This window comes from Hyaena hyaena, unplaced genomic scaffold (genome assembly GCF_003009895.1).
Source record: "Hyaena hyaena isolate Hyena2069 unplaced genomic scaffold, ASM300989v1 scaffold_380, whole genome shotgun sequence".
In the NCBI taxonomy this organism is placed as follows: Eukaryota; Metazoa; Chordata; class Mammalia; order Carnivora; family Hyaenidae; genus Hyaena; species Hyaena hyaena.
The window spans coordinates 1,106,406-1,125,766 of NW_024081013.1; the positions used below are offsets into that span (position 1 = coordinate 1,106,406).

The 19,361-nt window shown below is 57.2% G+C and overlaps 1 protein-coding gene across 3 annotated transcripts in view; it reads left to right on the forward strand.

Moving 5' to 3' along the window:
- Window positions 1–2,032: 2,032 nt before the first annotated feature.
- Window positions 2,033–19,361, forward strand: part of PTPRE (protein tyrosine phosphatase receptor type E) — a 163,872-nt gene continuing 146,543 nt past the window's right edge. The window contains exon 1 of one of the 3 annotated variants that reach the window (XM_039250751.1): window positions 2,033–2,188. The gene's annotated coding sequence lies outside the window, so the exon portion shown is untranslated. The remainder of the gene's footprint in view (window positions 2,189–19,361) is intronic. The other 2 variants (XM_039250750.1, XM_039250747.1) reach the window with 2 other exon arrangements.

Sequence of the window (19,361 nt, forward strand, 5' to 3'; positions counted from 1 at the left end):
CAACGCCTCTGACAACATGCTTTAGCGTGAAAGTGATGAATGTCTTCAGACTCGAGAAGTTACGGGATATTGCTTAATTCCTGGAAGAATCCAACAGAGAGGATGTTACCAGGAGAGAGGAGCCATCTGCCCCTCCTCATGTTACCAGGGCTGTTGACTTTCCAAGAGCAGATGTCTGACAAAGGCAACTTGTTTCTCTCTACTTGCATCGCAGTCTCTGTCTCCACAGCCCCGTGGCGTTAACAAGCAAAACCGTGCTCACCAGAGCTTGGAAACGATGGCCTCCGTGTCCACGTGCCCAGCTCCGGCTCTGTGGGCCACCGCAGCAGGCAAATTGAGGCCTGGGTGACGTCACTGGCCCACCTGGCTCCACCCAACCTGGGTTGCTCCGGGAAGGTGTCCTGGAGGGGGCGGGGCAGGGGGAGGGGGGATGCCTGGCGCTGCCTGCTGGGCCCCTCCTCCTCTGATCTGCCAGCCCACATGCTTTCATTGACACATCCTGGCTATCAGGGCTGTGTTAGGAGCCTGAGATGGAGATGGAGACCTGCTGGAGTCCGGCATGGAATGGACCGTCTTGGAGCTAGAAGCCCTGATTCCGAGGGGGGTGGGGGGTGGGGGGGATGGTGGCCGACCAGAATGACTGCCCCCAAACAGATGAATACATCTCAGAGAGAGTAGCAGAGGACAGGAGTGCAGGGCAATATTCCAGGGGCAGAGGGGGAAAGCCCAGGCGGGGAAGAGCTGGGCTCCCAGAGAGAAGGCTCACAGGGGTGAGGGCTCCGAGCAGCTGAGATGTCAGGCAGAGGTGAATCAAAGGTGAGGGGAAGAGGTAGAGACAGGGATGCTCCTGGAGAAGCTGAGTCGGAGCGAGAGGGGCTGAGGTGCTGGGAGAAGGGGCAGAGCTTGTGGGGAGATGCTCTCCAGTCCCCTGCATAGGGATGGCGTATGAAGCCCTGGCGTGGGACCAGGTCCCCCAGACACAGTGTGGGCAGGGCAGGGAGGGAAAGCTGAGTTCAAGGTCTCCACCGTTTCACCCTCTCTACCTCTTGTGCAAAGTTGCACTACGGGCAGGTCAACTGTGGATGGTCTCAGCCAGCAGGTGCCCCACCACTCCTTAGTCTTTGGGGTCTACAGCTCCGCCGGGAACAGTCACACCGCCCCAGGAGTCGCCTGCTGGCTACTGATGCAAGGTGGGGTTCCATGGCCCCCTGGAGTCGGTTCCTGCATTCACAAACCCACAGGAGTGAGGTCCCCACGGCAGGGATGCAGTCTCCCTCAGGAAGGCCACGTCTGGGGCCAAGGCTCAGAACTGAAATGAGGCTACCTGGACCTTTCTGCCCTCCTGATGGAGCGCCCGTGACTCCTGCACCTCCCTACAGGTCGCCCAGGTGCCCAGGTGCCCAGGTCTCTCAGGTGCCCAGGAGGTCACCGGAGAGCAGTCCCCGACAGAGAGCGAGGCCGGCCGGGACCCTCCTTGGCAGGAGTGTGTTTACCTTTCCCAGGTTTCACTCCTGGACGCTGAAGCCCTTCACCATCCAAGGGTCACCCCGTCCCCTCTTTACCGACGAGGACACCGGCTCGGGAAACTTCTCGGCTCTCTCTGGACTTCTCGGAACCAGAAGCGGTACTCGGTGCAGTGCGCTCCTCTGTACCCGCTGCGTGACCCAAAGCTGGCCCGCAGCCAGGCCGCTTCCTGGTGCCCAGGCCCACGGCGGGGTAGGAAGGGCCTTTCCCGCGTGGAAGAGGGCCCGTCACAGCTGTCGCCCTCGGGCGGCGCCGGGCGGGGCAGTGGGGGCCTGGCCAGGGCCTCCCGGAAGGGGCGGCAGCCAGGGCGGCGGGGCACCTCCAGGTGGGGCTGGCGCCCAGGGTGCGCTCCCCGCGCCGGACGGCAGGCGTCGCCCCCGCTCCTCGCTGCGCCGGCCCCCGCCCCCGCCGCGGAGCCGGAGCCGGAGCCCGAGCAGCGGCGGAGGAGGCGGCGGGACCCGGCCGGCAAATTTCCTGCTCGGCTGCGGGCGGCTGGAGGCGGCGCCGGCGGCGCCCGGACCCCGCGGCCTCCGCGCGTCCCCGCGACCGTCGTTGGCGCCGGCGGGGACCGAGGGGCGCCCGGGAGGGCGGCGGGCGGGGGCGCCCGGGAGATGCGGAGCCGCCGCGGCGGCGCGATCGGCGCGACCGGACCGGCCCCCCCGAGGTGAGCGAGCGCGCGCGGGGTGCGGGCGGGGGCCGTGCGCCCCTCCGGGGACCGCGCGCCCCGGGCGGCCGGAACAGGCCGGGGACGCCGCCTCGGCCGCCGCGGCGGGAGGGAGGGGCCGCGCCCGGGCGCCGGGTCTCGGAGCCCGGTCCCCGGTGGCCCCGCGGCGCGCCGGGTGCGGGCGGCGGGGGACGGCGCGACCCCGGCCTCGGCTCCCCGGAACCCCCGCCCGGCTTGGCCGCCGCCTCGGCAGCTCCCGCGCTCCCCCTCGGGAAACGGGCACCCGGAGCGCGTGTCTGCGGGTGGAGACAGTGCTCTGGGTCAGCGACAGAGGCGGAGGTGAAAGCGGGCGAGACGGAAGGGGGGGGGTTCCCCACGGGGCGTGTGCGGGGCCAAGGATGCAGGGGACAGACGGGAGCCTTTTGAGAAAGTGACTCGGAGTTGCGCCAACTCTGGGAGGGGCGCGGGCCGCCCTTCGACGCCGCCCCGAGGGTCCCGCGCGCTCGCCTCGGCGGGGGGCGGGGAGGGGAGAGCGCGGAGGTGCCGCAGGGCGACCCGGGCGGCGGGCAGGCCGGGCGGGGACCCGTGGGCGCGCCGGGACCGGGGGTCCGCGCCCTGCCACGCCCGCGGCTCCCGGGCCGGCCGGCAAGGCTGGAGAACCCGCGCGGGAGAGGCCGGGCCGAGCCGTGGCCAGACCGCGCGGGACCTGGCCTCCGCTGCCCCGTGGCGCGGCCAGCCTTTCTGGAAAGGTTAACGTTATACTTGCCGACTTGCATTAATTCGTCTGGAATCAGGACGGCGCTCTCCGAGTTTCAACGCAGGAAACTCGAGGAAAGAAGAAGGTGGCCCGAGCTGTGTTTTGGAGGGGACGGCGGCTGCGTTGAGTGCCGAGCACCAAGGGAGGGTCGCCTGCTTTAGAAATCACTGTGTCTCTGTTTCGTCGGCTCTTGACCCCGGGTGCCCGGAGGTCTTTGGGTCTCCTTGATTGGGGAGGCCCTGTCTCTGTGAAATAAAGACCCATGCCCAGGTCAGGTGTGAGTGAGGGGGCCGCAGGGGGGAGGGCCTCTCCCCCAGACCAGGGCACTAAGCCAAAGGACGACCTGGAATGGGGGAGGGGGTGCCCGCGGTGGCTACGCTGGCTGCTGCCTGTCATGGTCCCCCAGCCTCACTCTCTGGGAGAGCTCTGTGTGCCCGAGCACAGGCTCTAGGCCTTGAGAGAGGACAAGGCCAGCTGGTGACGTGGACCAGGCCCAAGAGATGGGTCTGCGCTTGCAGTCAGAGGAGGCGGTCGGGGCAGCCTGTTCTGCCCCTGACTGTGACTCCGGGGACAGAGGTCTTCATTCTCTGGCTCGGGCAATACCTGGGCGTCAGTACCCACCCCAGGGGAAAACAAAACTATCCTAGACCCCCCCCCCCCCTTGTGTTGATGTGAGCCAGGAGCTGGTTTTCTCCTGATAGAAGGGATGGTTTTAGATTTGAGGACAAACCAAAAGACATGGCATCGCCCCCCTGAGCCCAGTCAGTTGTGGGAAGTGGATGAGGAGTTGCCGTCCCTGATGTGCTCCCCAGGGGCCCCAGGGAGGCCCAGGGTGAGCAGGAAGCAGCTCTGCCTGGTGTCCGTGCTGTGCGCAGAGGCCACTTCTCCAAAGCGTGTGCCAACCCTCAAGCCCGAGAGGGGCTGCCACAGCCGCGGGCGAAGGCGTGTCAGGGGCGGATAGAAGGCTGAGGAAGCCCGGGCATTTGCCAGGTGGTTAGTAATGAAGCTGAAACACGAGTTCAATTGGCCAGAACGTACGCCTCCTTCACACTGCGCCGCCCTGGGGCCCCGGGGCCCTGTGCCCACTGCCGTCACCGCAGCCCAGGCTGCCCCTTTTATCAGGGGCCCCTCCTTGCAGGTCAGAGGGGGGTTTCTAGTCCAGCCGCCCCTCAGCAGTTCTCCTTCCCAGCTGCCCCCTTGACATTTCTCCTGGAATATTCGGTGCCCCAGCTCACGGTCCCCCACGTCACACCTATGACCTTCCGCCCCCAGCGCGACACTGTTCCCTGTTTTCCATATCCGTGTGGTCGCACCGGCCTCCCCACTGCGATGGAAAAACAGGCTGGACTGCGGTTTCCCCGCGGACAGTCGCGCACCCTCAGCATCCCGCCAAGCACCTGACAGTAGGCTGGCCTTAACTGTCATCGGGCAGAGGGACCCATGACGAAGTGAGACGTTTTAGGGGCTCGTCTTCTGAAACGGATGAATCTGTGTCTTTTTCGGGGGTTCATTGTGGCCGGTAGGCAGCCACACACTTCTGCTGGGGTAGAGATGGGACTGGATCGTGGAGGGATGAGAGCGGCCCGTCCAGGGCTCACAGTCCATCGCCTGTTCTTTTCGGGCCACATCAGCTAACGCGGCTGGGCTGGCGAGAGACTCCTCCCCCTGAGGACGTAGGCTTGGGAGCCGCTGGGGAGCACCCGGGGAGCCGTCCTGCGTCCCTGTCCTGGGGACAGCAGCTCCTGCTGTCCACACGGGAACGGGCGTATCCGTTGGGATCACACTGGCCTTCTTAACATTTGATTATAGCTAAGAAAAAAGCTGTGTGCTTCCAGAGCCTCTCCAGGCCTTCTTTCCGTGGGCTGTGTCCCAGGGAGCCCGTGGCTCGCTGCTCCCTGAGGGCACCCCCGTGCTTTCCAGAACCGTGGAGGTGGAGCCTCCCTCAGGCCCCTGCTCTGAATCTCCTTCTCCTTTATCTCCGTCTTGAGGGACTCCTACTCACGCCTCACAGCCCACTTCAACGCCTCAGGGCCCCCCACAGCCTTCCTGACCCCTCTACCTAAGGAAATCCCTCATTCTTTTAGTCCCACAGAAGGTTAACTGTACCCGTTCTAGAGGACTCATCAGACTCTATTTTGACTTCCCGGGGACTTGTTCAAATAGTTTATCTCGTCTACCAGGGGGTCCGTGCTTCTAGGGGAGAGGATGTGTCTCTCAGACTTTGGGCGCTGAGTTCTGGGTGGATTTACATAACTCCTGTGACAGGTGTGACCTCGGTGAAGCTCTTCAAAACTGACACCTCGGTGTTCTCCTCTGTAGAATGGGAGCGATCATCTCTACCTCACGGGGCTGTTTTGTTTTGAGAGTGGCAGATGATATGTAGAAAGTACCAGGCAGACGATTGGCACCCAGTAAACCGGGCCAAGCTGAAACACCCGAAGTTGTTCCCTGCAGTGAAATTTGAATGAATAAATTAGCCGAGTCAGAGCCCGTATTAACAGATAGGTCTCACTCACCATCCCAAAAGCTGGGTCAGATCGATGAGCTGTGACGTGCTGGATAACTTTATTTTTTTGCGTGATAATTTGACTGATTGTGCAGATGTCGTGTGATGAAGTACTTTAATCTGAGGATGTCGCCGCTTACCTGTGCTCCAAGCATGAGCCCCTTCTTTAAGCGCTCCGTTGACTGCAGGGTTGAGTGGTCTGTGAGGCAGAAAGGAGGTTTGTCGTGCACGTTGGCCTGTGCCCGTGGACTGAATTAAGCCAGTCTGCGGGCGAGACAACACACAAGTGAGCCAAACCGGCACCAAGCTGCAGCGTGGGCTCGAACCCGCTGTGTGGACCCAGGGTCTAGATCCTGGATCTTGAACTAGAATGGCGTGTAGACTAGGACATTCGAGCCGTGGAGTTGTGGACTGCTCCTGAGACGCTCAGGACTTAGCCTTTCTTGCCTCCACAGAGGGCGGCGCGGCACCAGGTGGTCTCTGGGCCCCCCTGCTAGTGCCAGCGCGCTGACCAGTCTCACCCCGTCCAGGGCCGGTCCAGGCAGTGCTGCCGAGTGTGTGTGATTAGCTCCATGGCCAGGGCTGCCTCCAGTTCTCGGCTCGTCCCTCCAGCCACACCCGTCTCTGCTCTGGGTACCGCGTCTACCGAAAGTAAGATGTGCCTCAAGGGCGCAGTTAGCATGCCTCTGTTTCAAATACTGACCCCAGACATACCACAAATTCATCTCGGAGGGTTACCCTCTCATTACTTTGTCGCCCAGAGCAGAGTGCGGGATAAAACTCCACCTGGTTGGGGTTTTGGATCAGCCACATCCGAGGTGATAGGGGTTTCGCTGAATTTTACTAAATCCTCCAGCAGACACAGGTGCACAGCGTCGGGGCTTCTGCTGGATGCAGGCGGGGAGATCCCTAGTTTGGGGCTTGCCAAGCCAGCTTCCGTTTCTTCGCTGGGTCTCGCTGCTGTTCCCCAAATGTCATTAGTCAAAGTCTGCCCCATCCAGGTGTTCTACTCAGGGAGTTTTGATGTGGTTCACAGCCTCTTTGAACTTGAACAGTACCTGGCTCAGAGCCAGAAATGTGGGTATAATGCCTTTCTTTCAACTACACAAATACTTCAAAAGGGCTGATCACGCTTACGAAATAGAAACATTTTAACACCGTGTTTCAGAAAAACAACTCTTAAATCGATTCCCAACGAAATAGGAACCAAATAAGTATTTTTAAAGGTTGTCTTTTTAAAAAATATCTTTCCAATACAAATCAAGACTTTGCGGTCAATATAGCCCATTCGTGTATCTTGTATGAAATAATCAAAAAGGTGCAAACGTCTTCTTTCACCCAGAAGCAAATACACACTCCATCAGGAGGCGAAGAAGGAAAAGGAAAAAAAAAAAAAATCCTTGATTAAGTGCTAAAAACCTGAAGTGTTTTAGGCAGGTGTTTTGATGTCAGTGTTTCTTGGGTGAAGAGTTGTGCGGGCCCCAGGCTGGGGTTCCAGCACCACTGAACTTGACCCAGCAGGTGGGCTCCTACGGAATGAGCGTGCAGTGTGCTGCCACGCTCTGGTGTGTGGCTGCACAGTCGTCTCCGGGGTGGGGGTCGCCTGCGTGATGGCCGGGGCTCACAAAACAACCAGCTCTCGGGGGTGCAGGGTAGACATCGGAGGATAGAAGTAATCGTCCTGAGAGTGAGCCGGGCAGGGGCCAGCGGAAGAGGCTGCTGGTAGAGGGTTCTCCCAGTGAAGATTTTACTTGGTCTGAATACTGGCAGAGGATCTAATCAACAGGCTTTTGCTTTTCAGTCCGAAGCTCGGAGCACAGGCTTTGGAGCAGAGGGGCGGGGTCAGATTGGGGCTCATGGCTTGGAAGCTTTGGACAAGTGGCTGACCCTTTCCTGGTGTGATTTCTTGTCTCCCTAATGGGGACAGTGACACTTCCCAGACAGGGTTGGCGTGTGCCTGGCTTGAGGTCACGTGTAGGGGGCCCAGCCTAGTGCCTGCCAAACGGTCAGTGGCCTGCTCCCGTGCTCGGGAACCGAGGGGTGGCCGGCCTTCAGTCCAAGGATGGGCATAATCCGGGCTTGGATTTCTCCGCGGCCACATTTGCCTTGTCCTCAGGGCAAGTCACTTAATTCCCATTCTATAAACGCAGACATAATTTTCAGCTATTAGTGTCTGTAAATCTATTTGGACATTTCCCAGCTGAACATTAGCCACCGATTTTTATACCGGGGAGCGAATTAGTTCCATTTTTCTCCTCCACCAAGATTTCAGAACGTCCTATGGCGTAACTACTTGATTACAATGTATTATTATAAGTGACCTTTACACGAAGCCTTTTTATTTTGTTTCTCATTCCAAAAGGATTTTGCATGTTTCAGGCTGTGTCTCTGGGGTAGGACTTTCGAGTCTGTTCCCTTGGCTTTCCGCAGACTTGGCCCGGACTCCTTTGCCAACACACTTGAGTGCCCTCGGAGGGCGGGGGCGCCCCCGCTGGAGCAGAGCCCGGGCGGGTGGGAGGTCCTGCCCCGGCAGGTTCCTCGTTAAACTGCGGGCGCTCTGGTCTTCCTTTCTTCTCTAGTTCAAAAGGCCAGCCTCAAAGGTGGACACCCACTTGCCTGATTTGATGTCCTGGCCCCGAGGCCTCTCCCCACGTCACCTGGCAGTCTGCTTGTCTGGGTTCTTGTCCTGGGATGAAGCTTTTATTTTGTTGTTTGAAATCTGGCACAGGTGGAAACCTCCGTGGGAAGGGCCGTGTCTCCAGTGTGCACTCACGTGTGAGTTCGAGGGGTGAATCACTCCTGTGGGGGGCTCGGGGTGAAGGGTTTAAGGAGACGGAGGAGGAGGGGCACCTGAGTGGCTCAGTCAGGTAAGCGTCTGACTTCAGCTCAGGTCGTGATCTCGCGGTCCGTGGGTTCCAGCCCCGCGTCGGGCTCCGTGCTGACGGCTCAGAGCCTGGAGCCTGTTTCAGATTCTGTGTCTCCCTCTCTCTCTGCCCTTCCCCACTCGCACTGTCTATCTGTCTCTCTCAAAAATATGTAAACATTAAAAAATTAAAAAAAAGAGAGAGAGACGGAGGAGGAGAAGGGCACATGTGTTAAAAACACACTTTCAGTGAAAGGCAAGGTTCTGGCTGAGGTAAGGGGGGATGGGTGCTCGGAGGTCCCATGTCCGCCCCTGGAGACAAGGTAGATCTTCCCTACATAGGCTCTGGCTCATTTTCTAGATTCCAGAAATGAGTGCTAGTGAATTGCACTAAGCTAAGCATCTGTTCCTACAGATGTTCATGTTTCTTCCAGAATTTTCCTGTCCTCAGCACACTTCTCCACTGTGGCACATCTCGAAGAGAACGCAAGGGAGGAGAGAGAGAAACAGAAACAGAGTCAGAGACACAGAGAGAGAGAGACAAAGAGAGGCACACAGAGACAAACACAGAGACACAGAGAGAGGTAGAGGTAGGGACTCAGAGATACAAAGAGACACACACCCAGAGACTCTCAGACACTAAGGGGTTTTTCTCTTCCAGTGTTTGTCATCTTTGGCCGCCTCCACTTTCCCTTAAAATCCCGGGTGGGAGCCTGGGGTCCTGGACACGTGTGGTCAAGAGTTACCGACCAGGGTGTGGCCTGGGACAGTTTCAGAGGGCAAAGGGGTGACGTGCTTGGTGGCGTCGGCGTGTGGCGCTAATATTCCGAGCCCAGCCCTCCAAGTCCCTGACGCATGAGCTGTCCCCACAGTCACAGGAGGAAATCAGTGCAAATGAACAAAAAGCCCAGAGGATGTGTGTCCCTTTATTACAAGCATGGACCTACGGGAGCTTTTTCTGGGCTAACAAAATGCTGCCTGAGGGTGCTACTTGCTTTAATGACTAGAAAACATGTAAACGATCTTCCAAAGAGATGAACCTCTTCCAGCTTCTTAAATAGGTAAAAATAAGCCCCGGTGCAATGGTGGCTGCGCTATGACACTTGTCAATCAAACTGGCCTTTGCTGCCACGTCATTCCAACTCATCTCAAAACCTGCATGGTTATTAGTAAAATTATTTCTTATCAAGAATGCTTTTTTTTTTTCTTTCCAGTATATGGTTTTTCTGGCTCTAGGAGGAGCCTTAGTTTCATAAACAGCTGAATGTTTAAGTACTCGATGTAAAGATACTGTGAAGCAGTAGCCCAGCCCCTCCCTTAGTTTTGAAGCGAGGCTGACTCAGCATTGTGTCTCCCCAAGCTTGTGGCAGTGCTTTATTAAGTGCATCAGTAATTCAATAAATTACTTTTTGCTACTGCTGCAAACATCGGCTAAAGTTCAGTCATCTATTGGAGATGTTATCAGGGCACCCATTCAGATTCCTCTGAGCAAAAGCCCGATCTCGGCCCAGTGTAATATAATAAGAAGGCGAAAGCCAGAAATTTAATAATTTGGGACTGCATTGTGCCAAGCAAGGCCCGTTCTGAGCTGGCCAACGATGTTCTTTCAAAGGGTATTTCTTGGTTTTCATCAAATGCGTGTAGTATTTACAAGAGTCTGTAAGGGCATTTAGAAGAGACAGTTAGGGATGTTAAACACTTATTGGGTGCCTGCAGCGTACACGCTCCGTGTTTAGTACTGAGGTTATCAAAAAAAAAGTCACGATGCTTGTCCTGTGGGCGCGCCGCGTGTAAGGGAAGCAGAACTCCTTGCCTCCAGGGCGTGTTCAGAGTCATGCTGGCTACAGAGGCGGGCGCGTGGAGGGAGTCCTAGAGGGTCTTCACCGGGAAGGACAGGCTTGGTTTCCAAGGAGGTGTTCTTGGCAGCCAACGGGTCTAGAACATTCCAGATGGAGGGGCTCCCATGTGCTTGCCCAGCAGTGAGAAGTAGCGTGTTCTATCTGGGGAGCAGCAGGTGTGTGGGCGGAGCTGGAGCCCAGCGATGGAGGGGATGAGAGAGGAGGGCTGGAACGTCTGAGGTTCTCCACGTTCCCGAAAGCCACTGAGAAAGGAGTGTGGGTCCGCCTGGTGGATCAGCAGGGCCGAACCCGTGTGAGATCATGGCCGCCGTTGAGGAAGAATATAGATGGTTTCGTTCTGTAGAAAAACGCATGTGTGCGCTCAGGGGGTTTGGTTTGGTTTGGTTTGATTTTTACAGTTTCGGGAAAGTCCTGCCTGACCAGGGCCCCGCAGTCTTCAGCAGAGGAGACTGCATGCATCCGGGCCAGACACGGATTTAAGAGACGATGACGGCCTCGGGTTCTGGGCTGAGTTTGAAGTGCCTTAGCGGAGCCAAACGGACTTCTTGACTAAAGGTGATTGACCGTATGATGAAGCTGAATGTGGCTGGTGACCATTGGCCTCGGACACATCCAAACTGGGAGTCACCCCGCTCTCCCTGGCACCCACAGCTCTTGACTTACGGACCTCAGAGCCTGGAGCACCACATGTTAAGCTTCCTTTTCAAATGGAGAAAATCCACGTGAAGCAATGTTAGTTATCCAAGGGGGGCTTTTCCACCCCGGGGGACAGGCAGAAGGAACAGGTCTCTGATGCGAACCACATCGGGGTGGTGGTCCCAGCCTGCCCAGAGTCCTGGCAGAATGGGAGGAAAGGCACACAGTCACAGCAGGAGAGAGCGGGGGGGGGGGGGGCGCTTCTGACCCTGGTCGAGCCCCTTTGCCGATTTCTCGGTGACCTTGAGCCTTTCCTCCAAACTTCAGTGACCTGGACCGAGTGGGAATCACAGTTCTGCCTTCTATTCTGGGGAGAGAAAGTTTCACTGAGGGTTTCTGGCTTGTAAAATGCCCTCGAAAGTCACGGTGGTCCTAGATGACGGCATAGCCCCCACTGCATTAAATATTCATTTTCTCCCTTCGTGGTGCAAATCGAGCCGGACCCTGGTACCTTTCCGTGCAGAGTAGCCCCTGGGACTGACACAGGACTCGGCAGTTCGTCTGCACGTTTGTGCTCAGGAAACTGAATTCATGGCACACCGAAAAGCAACCCCTTAAATTTATTACCATCAAATAAAAGAAGAAAACACTTTTACTTACTTACAGGTATTTTTTTTTTGAGAGAGAGATACAGAAAGAGAGAGAGAGAGAGACAGAGTTCATATGGGGGAGGGGCAGAGAGAGAGGGAGACACAGAATCTGAAGCAGCTCCAGGCTCTGATCTGTCAGCACAGAGCCCGACGCGAGGCCTGAACTCACAAACTTCAAGATCCTGACCTGAGCTGAAGTGGGACACTTAACCGACTGAGCCGCCAGGCGCCCCTCTAGTTATTTCTTAATAACCTTCCTCGTATGTTTTTAGGGGACCAAAAATATGTTTTCTGCACACGTCTTCCAGTGTAACCAAAACCCGAAGCCACTCCTGCCTCGTCATTTTAGATGGTTTCTCTGAGGTTTCGAGACCATCGTGACCTCCCTTGCAGAGTCCGAGCACGTGGCCAGCTGTCCTGCGGGGCCTGAGTCGCCGCGGTCCGGACCCAGATGAGCCTCCCTTCCTGTTCTGCCGCCTCAGCGGGCTGGCCCCTGCCTCCTGCGGTGTCTGCACACCGTCCGTGTGGCCGGGCCTCAGCACTTGGAGGTCCCCTGCCTGCTTCCCGGAGACGAAAGGCACCTTATCCGTCCGTTTGGGTGCAGGTGCATTCCGACCCTGAGCGGGACGGGAAGGGGAGACGTCACGACGCCCCTGCTGTGTGCGCATCTCTTGTTCCCTTGGCCGAGGTCACGCAGGCCTGTTCTTTGTGGGTGTGGTTCCTGCCTGGAAAATTGCTTCCAGGGGTGTTCCAGAAGGTGTTCCAGGCACATGTCCGTCTCGGGTGCAGCGTGCTTTTGTTTAGCAGATGAGTTTTTCTTTGTCCTGTTGAAACGCATCCCCGGGAAGGACGGTCAGTGCCGCGTGGCGATCACTGGCATCATTTCTGGTTATGCTACTTTTTAATCGATTGTGTTGTTGTCTTCTCTGTCGAGCAGCGATTGGTAAAAGTTTCCGGGAGATTCTGCTTTCCTAAGCGGCTTTCCTAAGCGGCTTGGCGTCCCGGCAGGCGGGGCAGCCTGAGAACGGGCTGGGCCGAGGCCGGGGCTCGGGTCCCCAGAGACGACACGTGAGCCCCTGCGCTGCCCACGGTGGGGGTCCCTCCGTCTGTGCCGGCGGCTGCACTGGGCGGACAGGATGAGCATCCCTGACCCCTTTGCAGTGACCACCTGAGGGCCACCGAGTCTGCGGACACACAGAGCCCGTAGCTGAGCAGCGCGCCCCCCTGACTCTCGGTGGCCGCTTAAGGCTCAGGAAGCAGCAGCCCTGAGGGCACTGGGAGTCGCCGGCCGGCCGGCCTGCTGGGTGCTGGGAGAGGCTCTGCCTACGGCTCCGCGTGAGGCCGGAGCCGCACGGACTTGCGGAGAGCAGACGCAGGCCCTGAGAAGGCACAGCGGGACCCCTGGGCCCCAGGTGGAGGAGGGGGGTGGGTGGCACGGGGCCTGCGGGGAGGGGCACCCCAGCTTCACTCAGGGAGCGCGGCGATGAGCTCTGAGGGGGAGGGGCTGCCATGCAGGACGGATGATGACGCGCTGGGGGCACAGCACGGGCCGGACACGCCCCCTGGGGCTGTCCCCAGGCCGGCCAGGCAGGAGGCACCGGGGCTCCCAGGGCACCCTGCGTGCTTCGCAGAGCCCCCGGGAGTCCCCAGCCAGTGTGGACACCACTGGGGCCTTCGCAGGGGGCGCAGGGATGAGGTCAGGCCTTTCCGCCCTGCGGAGGGACGGGAGGGAGGCCGGGAGGCGGGCGCCGTGGCGACTGGGCCGGTGGAGGAGAGGCCGCGGCGCCTTGCGGGGCGACCGACTCGCTGGGTGGTGCTGACGGCCCTCAGGACCCAGGCGCGGCCGCCTGAGCGCCTCAACCGAGAGACACCTGTGTCCTCACGCCTCCCCCGTGGGCTCTGCTTCCCGCGAGGCCCTGCCCCGGCCCCTCTGTCCAAGCAGGAAGCTGGGAGACTAGTCTGCCACATGGTGTCAGCGACTGCAGCCAGGTCCGAGGGTCGCTTTTTTTTTTTTTTTAAGTGTATGTATTTTGAGGAAGAAGGAGAGTGAGCACAAGCAGAGGAAGGGGCTGAGAGAGAGGGAGAGAGAGAATCCCAGCAGCCTCCACACCGTCAGCCCAGAGTCCTACGCGGGGCCAAACCCAGGAACCATGAGATCATGACTTGAGCCGAAATCAAGAGTCAGTCCGTCGCTCAACCGACTGAGCCACTCAGTGTCCCTCAAAGGGTTGCTTTTTTTTTTTTTTAGAAAATTTGTTTAATGTTTATTTATTTTTGAGAGAGAGAGTGCATGCGTGTGCAAACAAGAGCGGGGGAGGGGCAGAGAGAAAGGGAGACACAGAATCTGAAGCAGCTCCAGGCTCTGAGCTGTCAGCACAGAGCCCGACGTAGGGCTCGAACTCACAAACCACAAGATCATGACCTGAGCCGAAGTCGAACGCTTCACTGACTGAGCCCCCAGGCTCAACCAAAGGGTTGCTTTTAAAAGGAAGACAGCAGGGGACAGACAAGATCTAAACCCAACAAGCAGGAGCCGATGTTGGGGTTTCCATCAGCTGATGGTGGGGCCATGGAGCTGCTGGCATGGTCATCCACGCAGCCCTTTCTTTCTTTCATTCATTCATTCACTCATTCATTCATTCACTCATTCATTCATTCAGCAGATCCTAATGGGAGACCTACCACGCCCTGAGGCTTCAGCGAGGAACAAGACCCACAGGCCCTGCCCTTTCCCTGGGGCCGGGGCTTCCGTGTCCTTCTGTCCACTTGTCCCGAGGTTCCCCTGAAACGCTGCCAGTGCCCAGCTCAGACTTGCTCTGGAGAGCGTGTGCGGTGCGCGGGCCAGGAACACTCATCGTTGGTGGCCCTTCGGTCCTCGAGGGCCCACACGGGACTGAGAAGGCCTTTCCTGCTGGGGCTGCTTCCTCCTCCCTCCCCCCTTCCAGATCCTGCCCGGCGTGTGTGCATCGGAGGCCCCGCAGCCACACGCCTGAGCCGTGCCCTTGGAGCTGTGAGCAGCACGGGATGAAACCTGGCCGTGCGCACTTGTGCCGGGCTTTTCCTTAAAGGGCCGCCTCTGCCTTGGAGTCCATATGGCTCCTGTAACTCCGCTCCTGACTTCAGTGCACAGGGGAGCCTTGACCCTGAGGCCGGGGTGGGGGGGGGCGGGCAGCAGCATCACACACAGCGGCTGTGGTCAGGGCCTGCCCTCCGCCTAGCTCTCTCCGTGGCTCCCATCTTCCTCTCTCTTGTTTTCCCATCCACAGACAGCGCCAGGGCGTCTTCTTCCAGAACCTCAGGCCCCGCCGAGCTCTCCCTCCTGCAGACCCTTCACTCCTGGGGAGCTTGAGTTGGTGGAGCGAGTGCTGTGACCCCAGAGCCTGGCCCCACTGGAACTGACTGGGGCTGTGCCAGCTGCTGTGGCCGCCCCGAGCCTCTGGCTGCCTCCCCACCATGCACTCCTGCCCAGGCCAGAGGGCCTGAGAGCTGGTACTTCACCCGTCAGAGCGGCTGACATGCCATTCTTTTCTCATGAGTAACAGCAAAGCTAGTCCAAGAAACATCCAGTGTTTTCTCCCTGAGGTTGCCAAGCCTCGGGGCGGGGCGGGGGGGGGGGGGGGCAAAGGCCTCGTCACGTGGGCAGCCCGGGGGACAGCCTCCCTGGGCCCTGGGCCCTGACACTGCCTCAGGGCCCCGAACAGGATCCCCGGCGAGAGGTGCAAATCTGTGGGGAGCCAGACAATGGAATGATTTGCCCGTTTGCTTGATTGAAAACCATTTTGAGTTTCAAGGGCTCTGTAGGGAGTTTCTGCTTTGAGAAGAGTTCTCTCAAGCTACCCCACAAAGTCTGTGGGCGTCACCATCTTTCTTTATTGTGTCTTCCAAACATTTCGCTTCTGGGTGTCTCTGGCAGGAGTCGGTGGGCTCTGAGGTTGGGGGTCAACCACCTGGCACTCATTTTCCGCGGCCTGATTTCTGGTGGGTGGCGGCTGAGCCACTTAAATGTCAGAGCAGAGCGTGGGTCTTGTCTGGCTGGATGGGGCGACTCCTCTGCAGGCTTCGGCTGGGAGATATCCACAGTGCGTGCAAGGTGCGTGTGGAGGGGGCGGGGCAAGGTGAAATACTCTGTGGGGATGCACAAAAAAATCACACCGAGCCCCGTGCGAGGCAGGAGATGTCGCTGGGAAACTGGGTGTCTGGACCAATTATGGGAAGATGTGGGAACAAACTGAAGCATTTTTCTTGAGAGTGTGTGCTCTCAGTGGGGATGAGTTAACGGGGTACAGGTGTGATGTTTCTCATCAGAAAGGCTGAGGGAAGGCGGGCGACACGTGTTTAAGACGCGGGAGCAGGTAGACGTGTGCTTTGTCAGCAGGACGTCACTGTCCGACTCCCCTCAGTGTGTTTGCTCTCTGCCCACCTTGCCTCACTGTACTTGGGGAATATTTAATGACCCGAGCAATGAAAACTGCAAGATAGTTTTCATGCAAGATAGAATGAAAACATCCTGGGCAGATATTCACGAGGGTCCCACTGGGTTATAGAGCATGGAAAAATTGACACGGACCCACATAACTTGGGGGCTTTCCTAAAGATTCTTGATAACACATAATTTTTTAATGTTTATTTTTGAGAGAGAGAGAGAGAGAGAACATGAGCAGGGGAGGAGCAGAGAGAGAGAGAGAGACACACACACACACACACACAGAATCTGAAGCAGGCCCCAGGCTCCCAGCTGTCAGCACAGAGCCCGACGTGGGGCTTGAACCCACAGGCTACGAGATCATGACCTGAGCCAAAGTCAAATGCTTAACTGACTGAGACCCCCGGTTGCCCCCTTGATAATACATAATTTTTCAATCTAGAAATTGTGGAGCATTGGTATACCTGTAGGTGAGCTTGCGACGAAGCCGCTGTTGTGATGACTAAACAGGGCGAGAGCACCTCCCCCATCGGCGGCCTCCGTCTCCTCATTACGTGAAGGCATTTGGAGGAGTTCCTGGGATTCTCGGAAATGCAAGTTCCCAGGCGCAGAAGAGGCTGCTCCTGCCGGCCGTGCTGATGCGGTTCTCCGGGCGCTGGGACAGAGTTGACAGCTTTGCCCCATCTCACCTGTCCGAAGCCAGCACACCTGAAGGCTTAGCCGGCACTCGAAGACCCATTTTCATGACAGGCAAACTTTCATGGCTTGTGGGCAGGAGGCCTCTGTTCCCTTCCATGGGGATCTGCCCACAGCACTGTGTGAGCTCAGGACCCAGCAGCTGCCTTCCCCCGGAGAGAGTGGTCCCAGAGGAAACAAGGTAGAAGCCACCACCTCTTTTGGGACCTGAGCTCAGAAGTCATGTTGTCCTGGTGGTCACACGGGCTGGCCCCATTCACGCGGGGAAGAAGGGGCGGCTCTTTCCCAAGGGGACACGTTGGTGCGGAGCCCTCAGTTTTTATTATCGTGGGTGTGTGGGTGGTGGCTTCCAGCTGCACGCCACTGAATCGGACTCTGGTTAACTTACCAAGAAAAGGAACTGGACAGAAGTTACTGGATAGTTCTCAGGATCAATGGGAAGCCTGGAGAACAAGGCTTAGAAAGGGAGCAGGAGCCCCGGATGCTCTCAGCCACGGTTAAAGCCCAGCCACAGGAAGCTTTTGGTAAGGATGTGGCTGTGGTCCGTGGCACTGAAGCTCCTGGACACTGCTGGCACCAGCCCGTCACAGCTGTGGCTTCTGCGGACACTTCCGAAACATCCCTGGATCTGTGACTCACCCTGGAAGCCACAGGCCCGGGTCGGGTAGATTGTTGGAGCCCGTATCACGTCCCTGCCGACGTGTGGCTGCAGGTGCGTGGGGGGCGGGGCCGCAGGTGGGATCCCACCCTGAGACCTGTAAGAGAAATGCCAGGATGTAGGAAGAGAGTATAGACGCTGAGGGCAGCCCCCGGGCAGCAGACATTCAGCTACTTGGTTTGTACTGAGCTCCAGGGTTCTTTATCACCTCAGGCACACCCACTTTCAGGACGTTAATACAGTCCCCCAAAGTTACGTCGATTTGAACTGCAGTTTATTACACACACTGGCTAAGCTTAATACCTTGTAGGAATCTGCAGATAATCCTTCTGTAAAGCAGCTAATCCTTTTAGAGAACAAATCATCGCTTCTGAACCATTTTATTTTTAAAGATCAAGAGCCTGTATGGTGTGTTTTCTCAAGGCAGACGATCATGCACTTAGGTTTCCTCTTTTGCTCATGGTGAGGAAATGTTTCAGGGCTGTAGATAACTCCTTGCAATGTCTCCCGCTGTGTGAAAAACACACTGAGGGGTTTTTCCCCCCTTCTCTGTAACAGATTATTGTCTAGAAGGAAGTATGGGCTGTTAAGATTTTTAAAGAGCTTCTACTTATTTTCTCTTACCTGTAAGGCTGTTTAAAGAGCCGAGTTAAGAAGTCAGAACTGGAGCATTTGCATGAGGGAAGAAACAGGCGTTTTGAGTTGTTATACCTGGTGAGTCACGTTTAGAAGCTTCACCTTGAATATCGACGTTTTCCTTCTGTAAGAGGCTTTCACGTTGCAGCAGGAATATTTTGTTCCGTTTCTTAGAGTCGCTGTCGTGTTTCCTGCATCACAGAGTGGGGGGGGGGGTGGTGCAAGGTGACAGCCGCGCAGGGGCCCGGACGGGGGGGTGTGGTGAGCCAGACGAGACGAGACTTTCCGCGGCAGTCTGGGGACAGGCTCTGCGCGTCAGGAACAGTCCCGATGCCACGGGAGCGCGGACAGCCGGCAGATGAGGAATGGGGAGACAGGGGGCCAGCTGCTCTCAAAATCTAATAGAGAGACGAGAGAGAGAGCCCGATAACAGCTCCCGTTCAGGCGCCTCCGTGTGTCAGGGGCTCCATAGCTCTCTTTGCAGCGGACCAGGCAGGGGTGGTGGCATGGCCTCTGCCGAGGTGGGTTCTCACACGCCTCTCCGGGGTGCCACGCTGTAGACCCAGAGCGCATTACTCTCTCACTGAGACTAATCCGGCTACTTCCTCCTCAAGCACTAGAACCTATAGGGGTTACTGGTTGATGTAATGAAGCAGTGGCTTATATTTTCAGGGGCTGCGTGATTAAAGAACATATTCCTTTGATGACCAGAATCATACGCATTGTGGATGCCCCACGGAGAGGGGACGGGGAGAGATGGCAGGTTCACTTAGTGGGGCTGAGTTGTCTTCAGTCTAAGGTGTCACTCCATTTGATGGCTGGTAAATATGACACTGGAAAATTTTCCAAAGAGGGTAGATGGAATCAATATGCAGCAATGATCGTGCATGCATTTAAAAGCAGCTACGGACCTGCATATCTGCTCTAAGTTTTCTCCGATCTCCTTCCTGCTCAGAAAGTCCAGGCCCTAAGGAAACAAACAGAGGCCTGTTTGAGATGTCAGCCCATTTTATGGCTGGTAAAACTGAGACTCGGACAAGTGGAAGGAGTTGTTCAAGGCCACATGACTGGAAAGAGGCAGAGCTGGGACGCAAGCCCAGGTTCGCGTGCGTGCCAAGTGGGACGGGTCGCCAGACCTGGGTGCTAGGTCTCACCGGGGAGGACCAGCTTGGAGGGAAGCGCCTGGGGTCCAGGCGGCTGGTTTGCGAATTCTTTTGTCCCCCTCTCTGTCCTGAGATGGTCACGTCTTGGCATAAAATACGTGGATAAAGAAAAAACAAAAAGTAACATTTTTGAGTGATTTATTTTAGTCATTTCTATCAGAATACAGGCGATTCCGATTCCGTGGTGGGGCATAAAGTGAGTCACTGTCCTGATTTAATTTTTCTTTTAAGAGAAAATGGTAATCCCGGTGCATTTTAATGTACTATTATTATTGCATTACTATTATTATTTAAAGCACTGTGACTTTTTTTCCCCGTTTTAGGTG